Source organism: Argiope bruennichi, chromosome 8 (assembly GCF_947563725.1).
Source record: "Argiope bruennichi chromosome 8, qqArgBrue1.1, whole genome shotgun sequence".
Taxonomy (NCBI): Eukaryota; Metazoa; Arthropoda; class Arachnida; order Araneae; family Araneidae; genus Argiope; species Argiope bruennichi.
In genome coordinates this window covers 62021051-62048154 of record NC_079158.1, presented here as the reverse complement: position 1 = coordinate 62048154, position 27104 = coordinate 62021051, and the positions used below count along the sequence as shown (strand labels likewise).

Below are 27104 nucleotides of genomic sequence, written 5' to 3'. Positions count from 1 at the left end.
ACAATGTTTAATTTTAAATGCATAAAACATTAAGAAAATAAACAGAATCGTTTGAAATAATCCGCCGAAAAATACTAACCCTAGCCTCATTACTGTTGGGAGAAAAAGAAACTTACTCATTTGGCGGTGGCGAAAATGGAAGATTTTTTTGGCGGAAAAGTTGGCGGTGGGGAAAATGGAAGATTTTTTTGGCGGGAAAGTTAGTTTTGAATTAATAATTAAAATTCTAATTAAAATTTCAAAAAAAGGGACCCCAGGTGCACATTCCCGACCTCTAAGGTATACATGTACCAAATTTGATAGCTGTATGTCAAATGACCTGGCCTGTAGAGCGCCAACACACACACACACACACACACACACACACACATTGAGCTTTATTATAAGTATATAGATATATAGATTAACGCATTCTTACTTTTTGTACTAAACTGAGGACCATTTAGAAAAGTATCACAATATGAAAATAATCGGATAATTGCAGATTGAAACGTATTAAATTGGACTTCATGGTAAAGATGCATTTTACAGAATTAAACGTTGTTATCTATATTTTCGAATTTAAATGAGGATTATTTAGAAAAGTGACGATTCGAAAATAATTTGATAATTATTACATGAAAAGCTATCCAAGTTACGAATATTCTTAAATAAAAAATATTGAGTTGTCTACATTTCTGAATATAATTAATTAATGATTTATTAATTTTATAGTGTTATAAAATAATTTTTTATTAAAAGCTATAACTATTTATGTTTTTAATTTATGTTACAAAAACAGACGAATACATAGTACATTCCCGATTATCCGTGAAAATGTTTGATGCAGCAACCGCAGATGTTTTCAAAACTCCTGAAAAAGAACATGTATTAAGAGAAAACTGGTTTGAATAATTTTATTTACAGAAGGGAGCCTGCACGCATATTTATGAATTAATAAATAGTATATTTCCATATTCAAAAGTTTGCAGGTGTTTTTATAAAACAAACAGTCAACTGGGGGGGGGGGTACCAAATCCATTTTTTTTTATTTTGTCGTAAGAGCTTTGTTACAAGCTTTTGATTTGATAATCATAAGTTTATTGCATTTTTATTTGGTTTTCCTACGATTCACCCCTTATTATTAGTTGCCGTTGAAACTTAGTCACCAGAAGTAAGGCTACGCCAAACAAATGATTGTAAGTTAACTATTGCACTCTTACTTAGACCGACAGATGAATCGAATAACTGACTAATATAGAAATGTTAGAATAAAAAGTTATTTTTTAAATTACAGATTAACAGTATATTTCCATGACTTCAGATAAACGTGGTTAGAATCTGGACTGTCCAGTAACCCTCTTCAAATGTTCGCACTGCATCATTTGGGCAACGGCGGAACCTAGTAGTTTTAACTGACCTTTAATGATATCGGATCTGGCATATAACCCGACTGGCCAGTGCTGAAGCCATGATTTGCCATCATACTTACTAAGCCCGATTGAGATACCTGATGATGAATGAGATACCTGATCTAGGACTTCTCTTCAAATTTCAGCACTGCACCATCTGGAGAATGGTGGAACTTGAAAGGTTTAACTAACCTTTAGTGTAATCGGATCTCAGGCTGTGACCCACCTGTCCGAAACCATAATTTACCACCAGCCCCAATTAGCCTAAGTGATTATAAATTATTCAATCGATTTGGAAATTTCTGACAAAAATAATGAACGCAAAATAAATGTTAATTTTGTTTTCAAATTAATTATATTTTATATAATTGATAGAATTGTAAATTAATCGATAATAATTTGAAATCATTTAATACAAAATTTTATTAAAATTTAGTGAGGTACGCGTTTAATTCAAAAAAAATAATTTAATTGCTCTAACACTAAAAAAATAATAATAAAAAAAAAACTTCTGTTATCAAAAAATATAAGAAGTTAAATCTCGATTATATATTAAATCTCGTAAAAAAATTCGTAAGCCTTTAATTTGAAGCATCTATAAAATTAAACGTCCTCTTCTTTGCTATCTCTTACATGTAGTAGAAAAGAAGTTACTTAATTAGATAATAAGTATAACGCAGCAGCCAGTGTGTTAAATTTTTATATTATAATTAGGAAAATAAATAATAAGGTGTTAATATTTATATTATTCGTGCATTCCTTTCATTATAGAAATTCTATGCATCTACTCTCACTGAAGCAACATTCAAATAAGGCCAATTATCGCGCAATTGCACGTATCATTTGACCTCAATGGTACCCCACCTCAGGAACATCATGTGATCCCAATGGGACAATGGCAAATGGTTGTCTCACTGGGACAGATATTTACCAGTGTCCTATTGCAGTCACGTGATGTTCCTGAGGTAGGTGTGACTTGCTGGTGCGCACAATAGTTGGCCACACGTGAAAGCCGCTTGACACTAATATTTGGCTATATATATTAGATGAGCGTATATAACACTAAGTTGGAGAAACAAAGCGTAATGAATAAGTCTATGAGTTCTATCCGAATTTGAATTTCAAACTACATCTCCTTTCACCGTCCACCCTGAAAAGATGACCCTCTAAGCACCATTTATCTAGTTTCACTTGCAAAAATAATTAATAATCTGAATAAAACAGTAGAAAATGCTGCAATGAACAGATTTCAAAATATTCTCAATATTTGTACTTAAAATATTCAGGATATATCGTACAAGCTTTTTTCACAAAAGATGCGTCATATATAAATTCAATCTTTTTTGTATTCAATTTTTATCCAGAAAATAATCTAACTCGTGATGTACCTTTCCAGATTTGAAAATTTCATTTTCAGAGTTTATTTTAAACAAATATTTTTGCTTTTCCTGTTTTTAATTTCATTCTTTTCTTTATTTCTTTCTAATATTAATTCCGAACAGATTAATCTAAAAAAATTAGGAAAAACAGGAGGAAACATGAAGCAGGGGGACGAGAAAATAATCCATATATTCCTGACATCACCACCTTCCAAACTGCATTATATGCCAGCTCTTCCAATAAAGAATTAGTAAAAAGGTTAAAATCTCAATTTCAAGATTTAACTTAACGCTGCCAAACATTACAAGGACATCATCAGTCATCGATGTACGTAGTTCTAGCATAGCATTGTTTACATAATGATGGGTAGTATTGGTTAGCTATGTTGTACACTAAATTCACAAATATGTCAGAACAAAATTTAAGATATTGATTGGTCGTATGAAAGGCATTGGTGATATACTGGAAGCTGGTGCAAGAAAAGTTCAAACACTGAAACATTGAAAGTTCATAGCTCAAAAGGAAACTTTAAAAAAAATAAACATGAAAAGAAAATCGGTGCAATCTTTATAAAATAAGGTAAATTTGAATTCATAAAAAATAAAACTTGAATTCCATCAAAAGTTTAAAAAATTGAAGTCCTTGAAAAAAGATCGTAATCCCATTTATTGTTCAGAAACAAAATTAAGGTGTAACACTAAAACTTCAGCTAAAAGAAGGACAAATGTATTGTCTTCTTTTAATTAGTTGATATATTTTTCAGGTATATACAATAGAAAAATACTATAAGAATGCAATGTTTATTCGAATTATTTTAAAAAAGTATTTATCACTTATTTCCCACTACCATAACGCCTTAGTCCAAAGAAAAGAAGAGAATAGCAAGAGAAATAACGCTAAAGCTTCTATTAAGTTTAAATCGAATTCAGACATTCACTACACTCTTAAGCATTCTTAACTAATTTAATCATTAAACGAATATTGAAATCTATCCAAAGAAGCAAAAGGAAATTCTAGTTAGAATTACAAATTAAGCAATCACATAAATAGAAACAAAGTAATCTAGTTCATTTTAAGCAGGGAAAAAAAACGCCCTCCGTCTATACTGTAGACATCAACGATAGATTTATGCAAGCTCATGAAATAACCAGGAACTCCATCAGCCAGATGGAATTGCAAGAAAAACGAGACAGCCCCTGTCTTTTCTCTCATGTGGCTGTTACCAATTGCCTTTCTCTTCCAATTAGATTTGGAGAAGCGATCTGTCAGATGTGCCTTATCTCATTTTACTTGTTCTTTTCACACTTTCCTAATTCCCTCAACAGTAATCATCCTCAATTCAATTCCGAGAGCAAGGTCAAAATCAGGAAAGGTAGGATGTCCGAAAGTGATTTGGGTCATGAAAGTTTAATTCTGTAATTAAGTTTCTCAAATTAAAGGAAAGACAAATTCATAGATTATTTAATTTCATTTATATAAAAATTCTTCGGCAGCGTACGCATCATGGATTTATGGCTAGACAGTTTTATTCGTTAACTACGTTTCTCTAATTAAGAGAAATACGAATTCATAGATTAATTAATTTCATTTATATAAAAACTCTTTTGCAACATACATACCATGGATTTATGTCTTGGCAGTTTAATTTGTTAACTAAGATTAGCAAAGTAGAAAAGACAAACTTTTAGATTAATTCCATTGAAATAAAAATTCTTTTGTGACTTACATATTACAGAATACAAAACTCTGGTTCAACATCACTTTCATTCAAATGGATTATAAAAGTTGTACATAAAACACAGTAATTAAATATATATAGGTATGAAAAAAGCGTAATATGATAATAAAAAAGTATAAAATGAATTCCATCATTCGTACAGTAAACAACAACAAAAAACCTTTGAAATTCCAAAAATAGTAGCTATATTTGCATTCCGAATATCTTCACAAATTCATTTTTTAATACTTTTCTTGTTGTTAAATTCACGCAGTTATTCGGATAAGAATCATAAATAATAGAATTTGAAAATAATTTAATCATACACTAATTTAATAATGATTTAATCATAAACTAATGTAATAATGATTCAGTCATAAACTCATATAATCAAAGTCGGTCTTCTCTTCAAAAGGGCCTGGGTACAAGAAGTCATTTGAGGCCCTAATTTCTTTTAAGCAAAAAAAAATCTGAACATATATTATTAATGTATATTTACTTAATGCGTGATTTTTTTTTTCTAATACATCAATTACTTCAGAAAAATTACAATTTTTCGCCATTTCTTTTCGATGCTTAATACAGCAGGTGCATTTAAACGTTCTGAACACATGCTTGACCGAAGATAATTATTTTTTAATTTAATTTGCTGAAAAAGCGCTCAGCACTTGCTGTAGTAACTGGGCACGTTAAGAAAAGTTTTAACACAGTTAATAATTTAGAAATAACTCATTATAATTATTATTTAGTATGCATTACAATATGTCTTGTGCGTTATTTACATCTCTTTTTTTCAAAATCAAATCCCGTAACAAATTTCTTGGATTAGGTTTTCACCTACATCTCTGTTATAAAACTTTACAAAGTTTTTGGAACATTTCCCTAATTTATATTTTTCTAAAGTTGTTATATCAGAGATTAATTTGGAATCAGAAATAATATTTGATATACTTTTAAATCTATCTTCTATTTGTACAATAGCAGTATCAATTACAATGTTAAAAAAATAAAAAATAATAACATCTAAATTCCTGTACCGTTTTTTTTTTTTTTTTACAAAATACTAATTCTATTTAATACATTTCATATTATTAAATTTTAATAAAATGAATGATTTCATTTCACTTCCCAGGTTTTTAGCATTATTTGCGCCACTTGAAGCTTCAATTCAGTTTCTGGTTACTTTTTATAGAAAGGCACAGTAATTAAAGTTTCGGTAAGACTTAAGATTAATGTTCAGTTACTTGTAAAACATGACAAAATAATGCCAACTTTCTGAAACCTCGTCAACAGTCAATCAAATAAGAATGGGTTGAAGGTGTGCCTAGCCAGGACTTATAATAGTTAAAAAATATAGTTTATATATAATAGTTTGAGTATAGTTTTATAGTTTGCACTTATAATAGTTTTTAAAAATTTGAACTCCATATTTTAACGAATCAGTACGTTTTAGATGTCGCAGAATCTCAGAAACTCATTTTTTTTTTTAATAAAATCACGCCTATGAGTGAGCAAAATTATTCAAAAGCGTTTTCAGCTTGATGGATGAAATTTTGTATATGGTCTCTACTTAAGATTTTTAAATTTCTATCAAATTTTGAACGAAGTGCATTCACAGGAAATTTATCAATTCGGTGGTCCGAAAGTAATTTAACACGGCAGCAACAAAACGAAGAATGCTAAATGAGTAATATTTGATGTACAAATTTAACATCTAATGATGTCCTCTCCGCGTTACAACGGAAAAAGGGGCCCAGTCGCTTCTGAGGGTAAAGATCCCTGAGCACCCGAGGGCAGAATTCTGACTTCCAACTCATATGAAGATGACACTCACTCACTCGCTTGCAAAATCCCTTTTTACAGGGGGGCTCTTTCACATGTCTCACAGATAGAACACAATGGAAAGAACAACCATGCCCGAACCGTGTATCGAACTTTGGACGTCCAGATCACGGGGAAAACGCGTTACTCTTAGTCCAGTATTCCCGCGAAAAAACATCTAAAGTATTTTAATTGACCGTCTGTCGATCTGCTCGTTCATAAGCATGTAAACGTAGCAACAGCGACTTAATCTGATAATTGATCTTATCATTAAAATATTTTGGTATGGAATTTTGAGTTTCATTTGGTTGACAAATAAGAATCCAAAATGCATATTCGTTTTTCTTCATTATTCTACGAAGCACTAAATCTTCATGTAAGGGATTTTAAAAAATTGGTGCTTCTTGAATTGATGTTTTTTTCTGCATTAGTTTCGTGTGAATTTTATCTTTCAGCATCTTTTCAGCAAGGAAATTTTTTCCCAAATTTTACTCAACACATTTTTTACAAATTTTAATAAATATCAATCTTGATCGATAGTATTCGCTTTATATCCCTCATGAAAAATCTATTTAATATTCGAAAAATATATATAAATTAAAACCTACATAATTTAATTAAATACTAATTTCCCTCTTTGCCCCCCTCTAGTATTCTATGCTTGATTATTAGAATTATTCCATTGTTAACTTAATAATAATCATTGGTTATAGTTCAGTTGTTATTGGATGCAGAAGGTTTCAACAATCACTCTTATTATTGTTGTTAGCAGAAATATTACTGTTTAATGTTAAACAAACGCACAAAATACAAACAATATAATAGATGAAACAATGAATCCACCTTCTGCTGCTCTGTTAAGAATCATTTCTCTTTTTGCAACTGATCGTTGTGTGACTTTTTTTTTGCTGAGCTATGCTTGGTGTGTTTTGTGAACATTTCAATGAGGCTACGGCCATCATTGGATGGATCGTCCTATGGACGATCTTGGAACTGTTGAAATATTACATGTTCCCTCACTTACCCTCAATCGGAGATCTGTTTTTCGATCCCGATTTGGATCAAGATGTTGATACACCATCTGATCCACCTGCGACTAGAGTAGAATCCGTCCCAGTGGTTCGCTCATACATGGTATTTAGGATATGCCAGGCTTTAGAACTTCCAGCGAAACTGGCTCCATCTGCTACCCAGAAGTCAGATATCACTGTTGTAGAATCCTATATGGTCTACAAGCTGTGCTCTGCTTTGGGTTTGCCTGCACGGATGGCTCCTGTCGGAGTGCCAGTGGTAGAATCCTTTGCGATCTACCAGTTCTGCTTAGCCTTGGATATTCCAGTGAGATACCGGTCGCAGAAGGACGCAGTTTAACATCAAAACTGTCGTCAGCTGCCCGATGCAGTTTTCAGATCAGAACTGTCTTCGGATGCAGCGATGGAGGGTGGGTGGGCGGGGAACGAAAGTAGCCCACCTCCACGTGGTGTTCCCTGGGCAACGGTGCAGTTCTTTGGAACTGCATCGGCTAAGAGGCTACTCAAATATGAAACAAATAATGAAAATTTTATTTAGTTTTACAAAACTACACACCTAATTTTTGATTTTGCGTTTTAATGCCCCAAAATTTCATTACAAGCATCAAATTCAGAACACGCAGAACATGTACTTATAGTAACAATAACTGCAATATTTTTTTAGATATACATAAGAATTATATATTATTTATCCTAAAAAATAAAAAAGAATTTAAAATATGTATTTGACAAAGAATTGTTGTAGAACTCGCACATACAGAAAATCAGTAGCGTTGACAATCATAAATTTGATGGAGGAATCTTATAATGACTTGAATTTGAAAAATTATAGTGACAAAAATTTACAAATTCATAACATAATTCGTCGCCATATATTTATAGCCTGTTATGACAAAGTATATTAAAGGGCTTAGGACCAGAGTCGGCTTTCTCTTCAAAGGGGCCTGGGTGCAAGAAGTCAAGAAGTCATTTGGTGCCCTAATTTTTTGTAACCTAATATTGATTGAAATTTGTTCCTCATGAGAAATATCAGGAGTACAATCCCTTTCAATACTATAGTACTTGGCTGCTTTTATATCATGTTTAATTTTGTTAAGGACTTCATTTCCTAATGCACAGATAATTTGTTGTATTGAACTATGTGCTAAATGATGCACAATTCTATTTTTAGAATTTATTATTTTGTTTATATGATCCGTTAGCACAGGGTTGTATTTACGTAATAATTCGATCAAATATAAAAAAAATTCCATTATTAGGCTATCCTTTTATTTCGCAATTTCATCGAAGTGGAAGATTAGAAAAATAGAACCATTTAACTTGATTTGTTTTACCAATAGTTGAACGTAAATTTAGTAATTTTAGTAATTCTTCTCAATTAATAAACGAATTAAAATGAAAACTAGAATTCTCATGATCTTGGATTACAGTCGAGAGTTTTCTGCAGTTATTATAGCCACCTATAAATCGTGTAGTTTGGTCATCTCTTCTTCTTTTGGAAAACAATATACAACAAAAACAAAACACGGAGTCTTGCGTTTTTGAATAAATTAACCATCTGCGAAGTTTGGTTTCACCATTTGGCATTTTTTAAAGTAGTACGTAGTTGAAAATGATTTACCTTTAGCATTATTAGCAAAAATTCCATTGTGTTGTACAGGTCTGCTTTAATACAAAACATTCTAAATTTATCAATTATAATACTTGGCTATAAACCAGAAACATTTATATTCTCTTGATCGTATGTGTTATTGTCATTTCCGTCATTATTTTCTGATTCGGTTATATTTGTATAAACACACGGTTCTTCAACAAATTTCACCGTTTCAACATTTTCATTGCAAGACTGTGTAGTTGGAATAGAAATTTCTTTCCCAGTTGAAGTTTGAATTGTAATTTCTGAGGTTGAAGTAATTTCTTTTCCAGAATTACTTCGAAGCCAAGAAAAGCGATCTACTTGTGACTTCTTATGAAGTTTAGCTTTTCTTCTTTTTCCTTTTCTGATAATTTTCTTTTTTGACACCCAGAACGATATTTCATTGGCATGGACATAGTTATATCCATTAAGCAGTTTATAGAATGAATTATCAAATGAATATATGCTATACTATACGCTATTACCTAGTAAGTGAAATAAGTGACTGTAAATCCACTTACTTTATATTAATAATATTTGCACACTTGCACTAGACTATAATATATAAAGTAAACTTCATATATTTCCAAATCCGTCGACTGCTCCATTTAAATTTCTTCCTCAATTCTTATTCTGGTCGTGTCCAGTGAAGAAGTAATGCAGTGTTCATTGCTAGGAGTTGATCGTTTAATTGATCTTCGTTTTACTTTTTGTATCAATAACTTAATATAAACAAATATGCACAGATGCACACATAAAATATATTACATCAGATGTAGAAAAAAAAGAAGATAGTTGATGATTTAGAAGTCTATTTGAAGTCCCAGAAATAGCGCCGCTCTATTTCAACATGTCTGAATGGGATCTCCTTATTCATAAATGAACCCCCCCCTCTTTTATAGGGGGGTTCCAATAACAGCATAAGTCGAAGTTCAGCCAGCCACATGGGAACAAACGTATACTTTCAGTATGTATAAACGCTATTATTGGACAGAACACTATTTTAATTCTTAATCACAGCAGCACCTCTCAATCGCGGAGCCCCGGTGCATAGAACTCACCGCACCCCCCAGATGGCCGGCCGTGACTGTAATAATGATTCGATAATAATTCAATCATAAACCTTCTGTCAACATAAATTAGTCCAATTCTTCTTTCAATAGTATAATTCGTATTACTGACACTTTTATTAAATAATGTTTTTATCCTTTCTGCCAATATAAATTTATCTAGTTCTTGGAATAAAAATTATGAATGCAATCTGATTTAATAAATCAAATCCAAGCACTTTTTGAAATATAAACAATGCATTTATCTTTCTTTAACTTCCCATTTTTATTGATTAATATTTTATGATAGTAAATGCGGATGACTTTAAGTCAAAAAAGAAGGTATATTAAGGTGAGCTCACACGAAGCTAAATATTGTGTGCAGTAGTTGTCTTTCTACTGTAGTTCCAATATTGTCCTAATGAGGACAGTTGAAACAACGTTGTCGGAACGATGGCAAAGAGTTGTCCCAATGGGACGATTATTTGTCAATGTCCCATTGAAGTCACGTGATCTTCCTCAGATAGGCGTGGTCATCTAGAATGGCTAGATAGGCTAGGTCTTCCCGAGATAGGATGGCCTCATATATACGAAAATTTTGTAGGTTAAAGTTTTAAAAAAATCAGAAATATTTTTTGCGTTTGTAAAAATTCAAATTTAAATTTCCGCTGGATATTTAAAATCCTCTGGGTATTTAAATTAAATTATTATTATCTGCTGGGATTACGGAAGAAAACTTTTTAATCAGAGCCATAAAACAGAAAGAGTAAATAAAAAAAAAGATTAATCAACTATAGAAACATTCACACCAGTGAAATCTCATTCAAAATAATTATAAAATTGCAAATGATAATTTTTAAGTACTCACATATTTTTTAGCTAATTTTTTTTATTAATATAGATTAGTTTATTCAACACCGTATTTCAATGCTATTTTCACAAGTTTTTTTCTTTGAAATTACGAAAATCTTCAAAGAAATTTCACTACAAAAAAAGAAACGCATAAAAAATTTAGTTTTCGAATTTGAATTAACCAGTTACAAAATTAAAGCACAATTGCAGAAAGCCGATTTTCAAATTTCCATCTTTAAAGTTTTCTGGTCGTTTATAAAACTATTTATGAAATGATATATTTTGAAATTATGCAAATTATTTCCTAAAATTTACTCTTTCTTCTGATAAAAATATAAATACAGCATAAGACTATGATTAAACTTAACACTTGTAAGAATATTGATACTCCACACAATATTTACCTAACAGAAAAATAAAGTCTTAATTGAAACCACTCGTTATCTAATCAGATTGGTTGAAACAAGGTTATCTTGTACGTTTCTGCAAAAAAATATCAACCAGAGATTTATGCAAGTGTACAATATATCTAGAAACTCCATCAGCATGATTGGAACGGGAAGACAGACGAGACAACCACTGTCCATTCTCCCAAGAGGCCCCTTCCCCTTACATACACACGGCTCGGACCAATTACCTTTCTTTCTCTTCCCATTTGATGAGGGGAACAATTTGTCAGATGAGGTTTGTCTCTTTTTTCCTTGTTCCTTTCGCACTTTTGCAATTCCCAACAGGCATAATTATTCCTGATTCAATTCCGACAGCAAGGTCAATGTCAGATGGAATAAAATCCAAGTGATATGTGTTATGTCAGTTCCATTCTGAGGCAAAGTTTCTGGCAGTAAAGAAACAGAAATTAAGTTGATGGATATTTTATTTATAAAGCATGCGATTAAATGCTTCTAAGCTATATTTAAATAAACATTAAATGAAATAAACTTCCTTAGAGACTGAAGTGGTAGACCCACACTCCGGCCATTTCTTCCAGACAAAAAGTTTTACTAACATAACTTATATATTATACTGCCTCAAACATTGATTAACATAAATTTAAGTCTCATATTAAAAATGCATTATAAGGATTTAATTTATAAAATGATAATAGTTTAAAATTAAGAAAAAATGAAGTGAATTTTGAATTCTCATTCTCTTTAGGTTAGGTTCTAGTGATCAATAATTCGCTGGTAATGATCGAATTCGACATACAGGAGTTATTATGACCTATCAAGAGGTTGATTGAAAGATCTTTCCGGAAAAGAGTTTAACCATCAATCGGTTGCACTGATCGAAATAGCGAGGAAAGGACATCCCGTATCTAAGTACATACAAACTCTGACGGTTCTAGTAATCAACAATTCACTTATAGTGATCAATATTAATGTACTAATGGTTCGACATGCAGATTTTATTAGGACCATTCAAGAGAATGGCAGCCGGCATCCTGGCATAAGGGTAGCGCGTCTTCCGCGTGATCTAAGCGTCCCGGGTTCGAGTCCCGATTCGAGCATGGTTTGTTCTTCTGTGTTCTATCTGTGAGGTGTGTGAATGTGCTCCCCTGTAAAAAAGGTTGTGCAAGCGAATGTGACGCATGAAGTAGCTAAAGCGTACTCTTGGCCGAAGTTCTAGCTGCAGAAAAAACAAGAGACGCTCACACGGCGTAAATCGCAGGTAGATGACTGTCAGTGGGCTTCTAAAGTGCCATAAGTCACAACAACAACAACATTAGATATGACCTGATTCGCTGAAAAGTCAACATATCTTTCAGTCGAAGAATATGAGGCATCGATCAACGTTAACATAAATTAGAAGGGAAAAAAAACTAAAAGAAAATTTATTGAAGAAACAATCTATCATGAATCGGAGAAATTACCGCATATATTATGAGAAAAATGAGGTTGAGGACTCAAAAGAGAAAACATAATTAACACATGAAACTCTGCCAGCTCTTGGACTCAAGAAAATCAATCCAATATCGTGTTGCATGAATCTTTGTTTGGACATAACTCATAAAAAATATTTATCCAATGAATACTTGATTTCTGAATAATCTCTAACTTTTTAATATAAAAATTAAATATGCATCGATATGTATCAAACTATGCATTGCACTGATTTTCCTATTTCTAGTTAAAACAAATGAATAATACGAATGATGTTGTATAGTCTGTACTTTTTATTATGCCTGTGTACTTTTTAAAGAATTTTGAATATGCTGATCATTCGGATATAATGATCACTTTGGCTTTGTTTCAAATTGACCTTTACAAGCAAAGTCTGTTATATATGTAGAATATGATCACAAAATTTGATTGGAGAAAGAAAGAAGTTCCGATTCTTTATAAAGGATTAAAAATTCTCCTGATTTGTCCCGAATTCGAATTTAGTACTTCATATTGATTATTTAACTTTTGTTTCCTTTGTTGTTACCGTATCATTTCATTTCATTTATTGATTTAGTGATTTTGCGCAATGTCACATCATTGTTGTACACAAATTGAATATTTTGTGCTACTTCAACAGGTGGTTTTGGGGGATTTTTTTCCCCAATATCACATCATGGTTGTACACAAATTGAACAATATTTTGTGCTACTTCGGCAAGATAAATAAGTCCTAGTGACGCATTTATTGAAAAAAATAGAAGTATAAATACTATTCGTTTCAATATTCTGAGACGACCAGTTTTCGGCGGTTCTGTCTCACTAAGGGGTGACACACGGAAGGATGAGCACTATTTCTATAATTTACATTATTGTTAAATGTAAACATCTCCTCCTTTCCTCTCACCCCTATTTTGCCAAATTAAACCCATCCTACAGCATACGCAAAAGCGCGGAGGGTTTAACAATCTGTTGGCAAACAATAAATATCATGTTTAATTTCAAAATAAATAGAGCCAATTAAAGTATGATTATTAACTTATCTTTATTAAATTTATGCATCGAATATAGATACAAAGTCTTAAAAAATATTTTTATGGACTTGTTTGCTGACTCGAAATCAAATAATTTGCACAACTCAGCTAAAGTAAGATATCTTTTACACTTATCGGCAATTTTATTAAAGACTCGGAAAGTCTATTCACAGAACTCAGCAACTTTGTTTTATGCTTTACAACTGAGAGTAAAAGGTGTGCCAAGGGAGTATTTTGGCACAGTTAACCAGAAGCTATTTGAAGTCGTTATACTCAGAAGATTGCGTGGCTACTTGGTAAACCCAGCAAAATAAGAGTAAATTTCTTTGGAAACTTAACTTTCCAAACATACTTTCTTCTTCTTTTTTCTTTTATGATACTGTATTAAAATACAGTATCATAAAAGAAATGGAAATCATTTACATGCTACCGATAATTACATTGATTTTTTAACATAATTTTTTAAAAAGTGATAAAATCAGCTTATAAATATACAGCCTTGGAAATTCTTAGAAAGCTTTTTAAATAAAAATTCTTGAAAAACTTTTTCAATGCAGTATCATAAAAGAAATGAGAATAATTTACGTAATATCAATAATTACATTGTTTTTTTAACATAATTTTAAAAATGAACAAAAGTGATGAAATCAGCTTAAAATCCTTATGTTCATTCAATGTTCAATATTACCTACACAATTAAACTGCACATTGTAAATTTTTATTAGAAATCTGCGTTTATAATCAAATACAGTTAAAACAACTATTTTTAATGCATAAAATAATAATATTTCAGACGCTATTATTCAAAAATTTCCTATATGATTTTTCAAAGAATGGAAGTCGTTTCAATAAAATGTTGAACGAAGAACAATTCATATTGAATTAGAATTGCAGTAACATGACATAAACAGGTATTGCAGATATTATGCACGTAACATTTATAAGACATAAATGGAATCAAATAACAAGGAAAGGGAAGTTTAAAAAAAAACCTTTTTATAGAATCATCCTATTTTATTTGAATATTATAACTAAAAAGTTATTGTGAAAAAAAATTGTTTGTTGATTGTATAAGATAAGCTATACGATGGGCAAACTAAATAACTAAACGCTAACACCTTTAGAATGAATTTATACTGAAAAATAGAGTTATGTTTTTTTTTCAAAGTTCGTAACAACAACTTACTCCCACCTTATATTGACCTTTCTAACAGTTGTAACACGCCATCTCATGAAATACAGAATAACATCCGCAGTCAAGGTTTTTTTTTTTTTTTCTGATTAGTTATTTAAAGCTGCTTCAAGGTCATCAACTGATACATCGACTTTTTTTTTTTTCATTTAGTCATCATAATAAACAGATGAATTAGGAAAAAAAATCAACTGACTGATTAAAAATCAAAAATATATACAAAAGTTTATGAAAAATTTAAAATGATTTGTTATTTTGTGTTTAGAATGGCATGCCAAACAACGAAAATCTAATGCTGTTCGAGAAAATGGTACACAAAATTTCCATAGGAGAAAAAAAAAAGAAATACAATCAGACAATGTAATTAATATATTCTGTACATAATATACAACATAATTAAAAAAATCAATTGTTCTTTCTCATTTCTGAAAATGGAACAATAAACCAAATACAACAGGTTGTTTTGTTTAGTAAAATAATAATGGAAATAGAAAAAACAGGTCCGCTTTGTACTTATAATGCTACTTCCGTTAGTTCCTATAATTCAGAATAACTATTTACATTTTATTGTAGATTTTCTATTTATTTATTCTATGTGCCACAAAAATAATTAATTCGTCCAGATTTTGAAACAAAAGAAAAATATACGAACCGGTAGTAGCATCGTTTTATTGAATGTTCTAACTTACCTAAGATATTTCTATGTATTTTATCTCTGTAATAACGGGACTGACTTTTCTTTTTAAAAATTCTATCAAGGACATTACAGATATTGCAGTGATTCAGGTTTACAGAGTGGAGTGATCAAGTTTCATTCAAGTAATAATTTTCAAATTTTTTATTGCCAACTGAGTATTTCAAAATAAACACAGAAAAATCGTTTTCTTGGATTGATTGTGTTTGTGTGGAGACCAAATCAATTCAACCAAACGATTTTTCTTTCGTTTAACGCTTTTTTAACACTTCTAATGTTTAAACACAACTAAATTCTTAACTTCTTGTTTTTTTGTTTTGTTTTTTTGCTTAATACAAAATGAAACATGAACAAAAATTCCTTAATTTAGAGTAAATAATAAACCATATATATGCATGCAAATTTTTCTGATGCTTTCATAAAGTAGACAGAATTTTTTATACAAGGAAATAAATTTAAACATAAATAAAAGTAAAATATTCTGGCAACACTTTTATCTGTAGAAAATTAATATTCATTGCAACGATCAAATGGGTTTATTTTTTAGACTCTTTTCAAAGCCAATGCATTAATTTGGATTGCAAAAAGAGGTTACTCTGTGATTGTAGGTAGTAGTTTTTATAGGTTACCATGTTACTCTAATAAAAACTTACTAGGAATATGAGTTCTTGTTCGTGATTAGAATATAAATAACCTGTTCAGCGTGAAGTTAGCTCAAGCTATGCAGCAAGCATGTCAAACTTTAAAGTTCATGCAAATACAATTTTTGTGGTTCGCGATCAGTTATTTAAGAAACTAAAATTCATTAAATAAAAAATACAAAAACGAACAAGATCAAATAAAATTAATATACAATTGTAAATTCAAGACATTTCACATTCTTTCTCGCTTTCTAATATCTTGTATTCCAGAGATTCTTTTGTTTTTATGCATTAAAATGAACTTATTTCCTTTTACAAATAAAACTAATCGCACAGTGCCTTTTTTAATAATATTCTTCGATGCTAATATAATATAGTTGTTAGCAACACTTTATTTAAATTCGAATTCATTTAAAATAATTTATTTTGACTGCAAGGAAGTTTGAATAAAGCCAAGGATTTATGAAAATTTATCTACCCATTTAAAATTTAACGATGCATATCTGCAAAAGGTTCTGTTTCCAACTTTAATGATAAAATTAATTAGAAATCTTCAATGTCTTTAACTCCATTCTTTTTTTTATCCTTTTCCGTTGTTATTAAAAGTCGTTGAATGTTTCATGTCAGTAATTCTATTCTTTGCGTATCAGACAGGTTTTAATTTACTCTGTATAAAAATATCACGACACTTTCTTTTTGATGTGATGCGATTTTAATTTCAAATCAGAGTTTTCACGCCATGTTTTCACTTGATTTTATTCGTTCTCTTTTTTTCTTATATTTTGTCATTGCATGTTTCATGTCATTAAAACTGTACTTCGTATCATCAGACTATTTTTTAATTTATTCTGTAAAAACATCACAACTCTTTCTTCTTGACGTGATTCTAATTTCAAAAAATAATTTTTAATTTTTCCTTTAGAAAGTTTAAAAGAAGAGGAAAATGCTTTTAAAAAGTTTTATTTTTTGCAGTTTTGAGATTCTTTAATCATTGAATTTATTAATTATTTTTTAAAACAATTACATTTAAAAATATTTCAAACCGATCATTTAATAATCAGACACTTTCAAACTAATTAATTTGTAATCAAAATATTCATGTATTACAAAATTTTCTATTTAATTTTATTCTATTAAAAACATAGCCAAATCGTTAATTTACTTCTTTAGGAGAATGCATCAGCGTGTAACTAATCTTATATTTTAAACCAAAATTGGTATTTTTTTTTTTTATTTTGAGAGTTTTGAATATTTTTTATCTTGAAAGTCTTGAAATATTTTGTTAGCTGCTAGTATATTTTATTTATAATACATTTTTTTTCTTTTAAGTTAATTACATTGGTGTCATAGAATAATCACAAAATCTTTATAAAAATTAGTTTATAGACAATTTGATATAGCTGCTGTGTTTATTTCTATGCTGTTATCGTATTTTGTAGTTATAAAATAATACTAAAAGATCAATAGTTGAAAGGACGCAACTTCTGATGCCTGGAGTAATTAATAGAAAAAGAAATTTTAAATTAAATTTACATTTTGCACCAATTTTTAACTTTCATATAAGTAAAACAAATCACACTCTGTGATAAATTTCAATTTATAAGTTATTACAAAAATATACATTTAATTCCCTAAACTCTTGTGCATACCTCTCACAAGTCTTGTAGTTTCAAAAGTGCAAAAACAAATGCATAAAATTATAGTTGGAATGAATTTAGATTTTTAAATTAATATTATATTGTAAATACAATTAAAATTTTAAAAATACAAATGGATATAATAATCTTTTAGTAGCAAAATTATATTGAATAGCAAGAATATTGAATTTTCAATAAAATTTTACCTATACTATCATAAATTCAATTGAATAAAATTTTACCTATACTATCATAAATTCCATTGAATAAAATTTTACCTATACTATCATAAATTCCATTGAATAAAATTTTACCTATACTATCATAAATTCAATTGAATGAAATTTTACCTATACTATCATAAATTCAATTGAATAAAATTTTACCTATACTATCATAAATTCCATTGAATAAAATTTTACCTATACTATCATAAATTCCATTGAATAAAATTTTACCTATACTATCATAAATTCAATTGAATGAAATTTTACCTATACTATCATAAATCATACTTTATTGTATTGATTAATACACAAAATATTCATACTTTTTTAAAATTTTAGATTTGCAAACAGACACCCATTTTTTACAGAATCAAATTGTTTCTATGAAAAATATACAGAAATCAAGCATTTTGTTGCATTTAACATTTGATAGTTAATAAGTATATCGTTACTGAGAAGAATAATCAAAAATTAAATATAAAGCTAAATTTTTGTATTTGGCGATTATTAAGCATATTAAGATATTTTAGAATATTACAATTCTAATTAAATTATTATTATTTAAAGAAGTAAACAATTAATGAAAATATAAATCCATATCATCTCTCCAAACATTTTAAAATGCTATAAATACCAAGAAATCAGGAAAAAAAATCAGTATCACATATTATATAACATAAGTAATTGCATAGATGATATTACACATGTCAGAGTAACAGGGTCCAAATCATTAGCTGTCACACTGATTACTCCGAATTTTACACGCTTCATTTAGAGATAAAAATTTTTAATATTTGTGTAAACAAAACGTGGAAGCTAACCAATAATATCACATTGACATTGTTATCATTTTCAGAAATGTTGTACAAGCGATTTTCAACGGGATTCTCTAAGCTGACTCATCCGCAGTAGACTGACAGACGCCATCTGTCTTTCTTTCTTCCTCACCCTCACCCTGTTTTTTTTCTTCCCATGTTTCTTTTTTCCTCACCGCGTGAAAACAAAATTGCTATGCTAATGAATGTGCAATATATTAGCAGCTGATTTCTACTGCGATTTTAACGGATTTCAATGATTTTTTTTGTGGGTTAAATGTTAAATATTATTTTTAAATTCCTTTTTTTGGAAAAATAATAAAGAAAACAATAATTAAAAAATCCTTTCATTAAATTTTACTTACCTCATATTATTACATTTTTAAAAAGCATAATATTGGAAACAGTAATAAAACCCAGTCCAATCGGAACTTTAAATTAAATTCAGTAATACAGTCCAGAAATTCTAGAACTTTTCGATTCCTAGTACTCTTATTGAATCAAGACTTTTCCACAACATCCTAAGTAAATGACTCCAACAAGTTATATTTTTATGTCTATATTTTATATATATATCTTTCTATATATATATTCTTTCTTTTTCTCTCTCTCTCTCTCTCTCTCTCTATATATATATATATATATATATATATATATATATGACTCCACCAAGTTATCTATTTTTTTTTTTTTCAAAATAGTCAATAAATTTTTGTAGGTGTGTAAGTAAAGTAAAAAAAAAAATGTAAGGCTCACTAAAATTTATTGAATAGATTTTCATAAATATAATTATAATGAGATAATTAATTACTATATATTCTTTCAAATCATGCCATTCTCTGGATAAAAGTACCTTCATGTTTCTTCCCATATTGATTAAACTTTGAATTTTGAAATAACTGCTGACAAACCAATTTCGTAGATATAAATAGTAGTAATTGGGATTAATTTTCTGTGAGTTTTTTTTTGAAAGTCTCACAACTCTTCCAATTTGGAAACAACTGATGCAGTATATGTATCGACTAAACAGAACTAGCATTCCAGATTAAATTAATGTCTTGATTTGACTCGTTTTTTTAGTCATTATAAAATAGCTCATATGACTTTAAATAAAAACAAATTCGTTTAATTTCAAAAATAATTTCCCTTAAAATTTTCAATTTCACTTTTACTATACACAGAATGTTATAATCTTGTTTTAGTAAATAATCACAGCTCTTTAAACAGATTTTAATAAATATAATTATCAAGGTATAGAAGAAATAATGAATTACTATAGATTTTCTCGCATCGCATAATTAAACTGAATATTGATAACTTAATTTTCTTACACACAACGATTTACATGTGATATTTTGATTTTACGGCAAGAAAAGCTCTCTTCTGAATTTTTCTTCCTTATTTTTTCTCTACACAGAATTTAATCGAAGTGTTTTATTAACACCATGGTAACATTTTCCAAAGAGCCGTTTCACATACATGTGTGAGACGGACATTTTCACCTCCATAGTCACGTCGCAACGTACCGAGTAACACTACAATGTATTTTATATGAGTACCTGATATTATGACTGATAGGTAAGCAGTTTTTTAAACAACTTTTTCAATGATGTAGGTGAGTGACTTCAAAATAAGTTAAAAACTGATAAAACTGAAATAATTTTTCCAAATCATACATTACACATATTTAAAGTCAAATAAATGTGACTTACACAAAAATATGCCGTAGTTCTCTGGAAATATTATCCCTCTAACTACGGCACGCCATATATTAAATAATCCCAGTTCCATATCACATTTTCTTTAAATACAATTAATTTTACGAGCATAGAATAAGTTTTAATATCAAAAATTTGACCGAAACCAAGCTCTAAATTAGTTGGGATTTTATTTTATTGTCTTAAATTGACGCTGTCCTTTCCCTAGTAGTTTAAATGAAATTCAAAAAGTCTGCGATCGAGTTGAAATTCAAAAAGAATTCTAGATTCTTTAGGTTAAAGAATCTAAAGTAACTAGATTGGAATTACTTAAAATAAACCGGTAATAATGATGTTTGGAATTACTCAAAATAAACCGGTTAAATAAAGGAATTCTATATAAAAAAAAGTAAATCCGAAAAATAACTTATTTGTAAAAACTGAATGGTAAAAATTTTAATCATTAAAAACTTAACGAACATTTTGCAAGAAAAGTAACATTTCAAACACACATTTAACAGGGAAAACAAAATTTATTTAACTATAAAAAATTATTTTAATAATAAACATTCGGTAAAAAATAAAATCACATAAAATCAATATTTTAACAAAAACCGTGAATTTTATGAACATGTGTAGTATTAAAGATAGTATAGTTCCTTTTTCTGTGTTTATATGTAACTGTTAGCAGCTGTGTTTATTTTTTAAAGGAGATAAGGCTTATTCGGTTCTTTTGGTAGACTCATCGTCTGTTCCGGTGTCGTTTTACAGCTTATTCCAGAATTTCCGCTTTCCATCAAGCTCCGCTGTCTTTAGAAATGTCTATTTTTTATATAAAAAAATGATTCATTTATTCCATTAGAGGGTTCATATATATTTCACATTCGGTGCTACTTTCTCTTTTAGTCATTATTAATGGAAGTCGAACGATTAAAATACTGATAACAAATTCGAGTGTTTCCACTTTCTTTCTCTATACATCTACAAATAAGTGTCATTTATCATATGTGGTTCAAGATATCTTGATTAAGTGATATACAGTAATTTGTTTTCAATTAGTACTACAATTGGTGCGAAGAACAAACTTTACATGGATTTAGAGGCGGATTTAATTATCTTGTGTCCTAGGTAGGGCAACATAAAGGCAACACACAGATCTTTTATTAACATGCCAATTAATATCATATTTCAACACATCTTTAACTGAATTTAAATGTTAATTTTCTATTTTTGGTTAATTTCTTTATTTATTACGAATCAAAACTACGCAGAATCTACATTTTTATACAATATTTGCAAAAGCAAACGTCGGTATTTATAACTATACTCGGTACTAATTAAGTGAATGTAATGAAACATGTAAACATCTGACCAATTACATTAAATAAAATTTTAAAGATGTCCCAATATTTTATAATTTATAAAATTCGTATGTTTGTTTTACAAATTTATTTATTTATCAACTAGAAAAATAAAGATTTTTTTCGATTAGTCTGCAATACTTTTCAACTTAGCGGCCCTAGGTAGCTGCATAAACTGAAATTCTAATGAGATTATACAAAATTAACTTTTGATGGAATTTGTCCAATTAGATGTAAGTTTGTTATTCTGATGAGAAATTAACATATAAAATTTTATTTAACTAAATTGTGTCACTCAAATATAGATACGCAATTAATACATAAAATTAAAGGAAATTGCAATTGTCCTTTGAAAGATCTGAACTAAATTTGAGGGATCTAATTCTGCTTTCCGCCGTAATGACAAAGTACTAAATTTCACCCATTTAGCTGATAGTGCTTTTAAATTATCGCATCCAAATACAAATACATAGCAAAGAAAGATGAAATTTCAAAACTGCGCTGATAAGAAACGAAAACTTTGAACAACTCAAGATCAATTTTTTAAAAGGTTACCTTTTTCTTTTATTTATTTCGTATACGCGAAAGTAAAAGAAAAAAAAACTGGTGAAATTACGAGAAGAGTTGTAAATACACAGCTATGGTTAAGTGTATTTATACGATATGAGAAGGAATTAGAGATTAAAAATATCAGGCAAAACTTTTACAAATTTTGCAGCATTTTATTTTATTTTATTTTTCTTATATAATAGAGTCATTATTCAAAAAATAAAAGTTTCTGTTTAAATAAATTTCCTACAGAATCTTATACTTTAACTATATTTAGTTATTGTATACTCTCTATATTACTATCTATATAATAATAGCAATTTTCTCGTGATATTTTATTTCGAAAATTCTAAAGATTTTTTAAAAAACATTTTGAGGCTCTTTATCAGTTACTGTTCCGGCATAACCAATACTAATTGGCCTGTCGCGAAAAATTACTAGATCAGAAAGACATGAGGACAATTGAAGAAGTGAAAGAACGGTCTGATTTTCTCCATATTGAAGAAAAACTATTATGATCACTGAATATGACATATTACAAATATTTCATATTACAAATGTTTCTTAATAACTATTACTGACACATTACAAATATTTTACACGATGAAGACAACACTGTGAGTGATGAGGATATTTAAAATTTTAACTTGTTGTTAAATATGATGACATTTAATAACAAAGAGGTTATTTAAAAATTACAACAAAGAAATGCTAATATAATTTAATGCATTATGAAAGGGATAACAGTTTTTAAAAAAAAATGTTACATATAATGTGCATACATCGTTTTTATGCAAAAATATTTCTTTAAAAAAATATCCTGTACTAATTACGATTTTAGACTCTTTTTACAGTTTAGGTCATAGAGTATATAGAGTGGATAACCGAGTTTGTCTTTGTTTTTTATTTGTTTTAATAATATAATTTACGAATTTATATTTAAAGAATTTTCTTTATAACGAAATTTTCAAGACGAACAATGAGACTTCAATAGACACACGATTGTAATTATAAAAAAAATCAATAGATATGAGGCCTATTTATGTATTATGTCTATAACATGCCTATTTATTGTTTTTATGTATATATGCATACTTTAAAGTGCAATTATATACTTGTTAATAAATCCTTCACTTTATTATTCATTTTTATATCAATATTATATAGCTTTTGTAGAAGTATCTTTTTCTATGCAATTTTTTATATACAATTTTGCAATTAATCCCTAAACAGAGTCAGCAAAAACTAAATAGTAGTGCTGGTTTCATAAAGACTGAAAGGTTTCGGTTTCAGATCTGAGCCCAGAAGAGGTATGTTATAGAAAAGATAATGGTTTCAATCAAATCTTAGATAGTTCAAACAATCTGATGTGTAATTGAGTCTAAATAATAACAAAATCTTTTTTCATTTTGTTAAATGTTTTCATTTTCTGAATTAAAGTTTTGAAGTCAGTTTAGGCAACTCTCTAATAAGTTAATTACTTTTTTTACCAATTAAATATTTTGCATTCCTCATATATAGTGTTGAGATATTAATATAAAGAATGTGGTAGTTTTCCAACAAATAGTGAGAATTATGCAGTGTGTAAAATAGAAAAATTTGAAAAGTGCATTGCTTTTATTCATTTGAAAATTTTTCCCCGTATTTCTTATATTTTATTTAATAAAAAAATTCAAATATTATTTATAATTTCTTTCCACCATAATTCTTCATGCTCAAATAAATTAAGAATAATGCTTTAGTTATTGAATACTTGCACAACATTAAAGATTTAATATATTTTTTATTATTTATTCATTTAACAGATCAATAAAGTTTTAATAATTTTCATAACTTTAATTATTTTCTTGGTCTCTTAATAAAAAAAATATCACAAATTTAAACATGAGAAAAATTAAAATTTGTTGATGCAAATTTTTATAATTGCCTAAATTCAAATCGGCGGGAAATTATTAATTCTGCATATACAACTTACAATTTGTAAACATGTTTACAATTGCTTTCATCTGACAATTATAAAAATTTATTTTTACATTTTAAATTGGCTCACTTTTTAACAATTTAAGTAACATTATAAAAAGTTTTTATTAAAATGTTTGTTCGTTTGACAGCTAATCTTATTTAACATAATTACAAAAATTCAAAAATTTTAGTCACATTGTACCTATATGTTTAACAATATAAAATTTAAAAATATCAATAACTTTATTATTACAGGCCAACAGTATTTTCATCTGCAATTCCTAATCAAGAATAAGCATAATTTTTTTCTCAGTAATTGAAAAATAAGTACGAACTTTTTAAATATCGCTAAAAAATACACAAAAATCGAATTTGATAATGACGAAATTTCCCCATGAATCACGATAGTAAGTAGCCATGGTAACAAATTTTAAAAATAACGGATATTAATAAAAACAAATGCGAAACAATTATCTAATAACTCTCAATTTCGCATCGAAATCAATAAAATAAGATCCATAAATAATTTTAAAAAGATATTCAAAACGCAATTCGGACGAATTAATAATTAAAAAAAATAGCAGTAAACAAATGAGTGTTGCAGAGTATGAAATCTATCAATTTAATTGAATCGCGCAATGATAATACAGATAATATCGGCACATTGCGTTACTATAAGATAACATGCGATAGAAAGAAAATAATTAGCTAATCACCTGGACGCTGATATCCTAAGGTTGTTTTTAACTGTTCTTTCACTTTTTTTCTCGGCTCACGAGGAAAACGGCATGCTCTGTCTCAAGCAACAGGGCAAAAGTAATTGGAATGCGTATTAGCGACAATGAAAAAGTGGTCAGACCTTGAAACGGATAATCACGTGTCCTACCTGAATCGTTTGTTGTTTTGGGAAAGCGGTTATCCAGCCAACCTCCACCCACCACTATCCATAAGGAAATGGATGCTCTGTATCTCTTGCTTTCTCTCGGTGCTCCTGAGAACGGAGGAATGTTACAACCGGAGATGAAAGAGAGATTCAGGGTTGAAACATTTGGCGAGAAAGCGCTTTTTCCAAGGTAAAACCAAACTTAAGAAATGAAAACTTTTAAAACTTAGGATCCCATTTGAAGTTACTAAACTTTCAGGAATTAATCCCAAACATTTCTAGAATCGCTATCTGAGTCGAAGATGAAGATAAATGAAAGCTGGTGATGAGAAGTTCTTAATAAATGTCAAAAAATAAGTAAAACATATAAAAAAAACTCAACATTTCAAAAAAAAAAAAAAAGCAAGATTTTAAGAAATTTAATAAGATATTTTGTGTGTGTTTTTACTATTTTTTTTTTCTTTAGATAAATTTTTCTTTGGGCATTTTATTCAAAAATGGGACATTTTTTTAAATCTGGGACTATTATTCTAAGAAAGACGAAGATTTGAAAGTTGGATTTATCTCATCTAAATTGGGGCCTCCTGTCGCTTTATATATGCATCAAAACTTGGACAGGAGAATTTTCTATTCATGCTAATTTTATTTAAAATTATTTTTAATTAATTATTTTAAAAATGAACTGCTTATTTAAAAGTGAAATCCAGAATTTTAATCCCAAAGCTCGACAAATACTATCAAGTGATATCGTGCCCATAAATTATTGATTTACTAAAACAGTGTTAGAAAATTTTTCCGTTAGGTTGCCCCTCTTAGTAAACAAAAATAAACGCGAACCTGTTGTATTTTTCAAAAGAATTTCTTGTAAATAAATATTTATAAAAGTTTATTATCTAATACTACGTTATCGTTGTTAAAATATCTCAAAGTTTGAAATTAGCAAGCTAAAATGATGTGAAAAAGCGAAAATTGTACTGGTCATTATTTTTCCTCGTCAATCCTAAATTTAAAAAAAAAATCTAAAACAATCATTTATAATTTTAATTAAAACACTTTATTGAATTAAAAGTTATTAATGAAATTAATTAAACAAATAAAAGCAATTAATATTAACAATTTAAGGGATTAAAAAAATCATTAGTTTTGATTGCAATATTATTTTTTTTTATAAAATATTTAATTTTTGAAAGTAAAATATATTATACTTTTTTAGTTGTTTATTTTTTCACATTTCGAAACACTTTTCAAAATAATGAATAAATAATAATAGTATCTGAATTGTTCCTTATTATTCAGTGCATTTAAAAAACACCTAATGAAAAAAAGATAACTTAAAAAACTGTAATGCATAAAGATATATATTAATTATTTAGGTGTATATTTGTTATATAAATTGAAAATAACTTATTTATGATGCGTCGAAAACAGCAACTTCACAAAGCTGAATAACTTTCTTTTTGTGCATATATTAATATAAGAATGTCACTCATAGCTGTGTTCAGAAATTTTTTTGCTTTGACTGCCTAATCTTTCTTGCATATTTTAAAGTAACAATATCATTCATAGAATGTCTAAAAATAATATTGTCTAGATTCTATAAAACAATTTTATCTATAAAAACTATGTGATCTTTAATAGGCATTATAACAAACTTTT

At 28.7% G+C, this 27104-nt stretch overlaps 1 protein-coding gene across 4 annotated transcripts in view; it reads right to left on the bottom strand.

Moving 5' to 3' along the window:
* Positions 1-25591, bottom strand: part of LOC129981013 (ceramide phosphoethanolamine synthase-like) — a 130482-nt gene extending 104891 nt beyond the window's left edge. For 2 of the 4 annotated variants that reach the window (XM_056091604.1, XM_056091608.1), the window contains exon 1: positions 25282-25528. The gene's annotated coding sequence lies outside the window, so the exon portion shown is untranslated. Of the gene's footprint in view, positions 1-25281 lie in introns of all 4 variants that reach the window. The other 2 variants (XM_056091606.1, XM_056091609.1) reach the window with 2 other exon arrangements.
* Positions 25592-27104: the final 1513 nt, after the last annotated feature.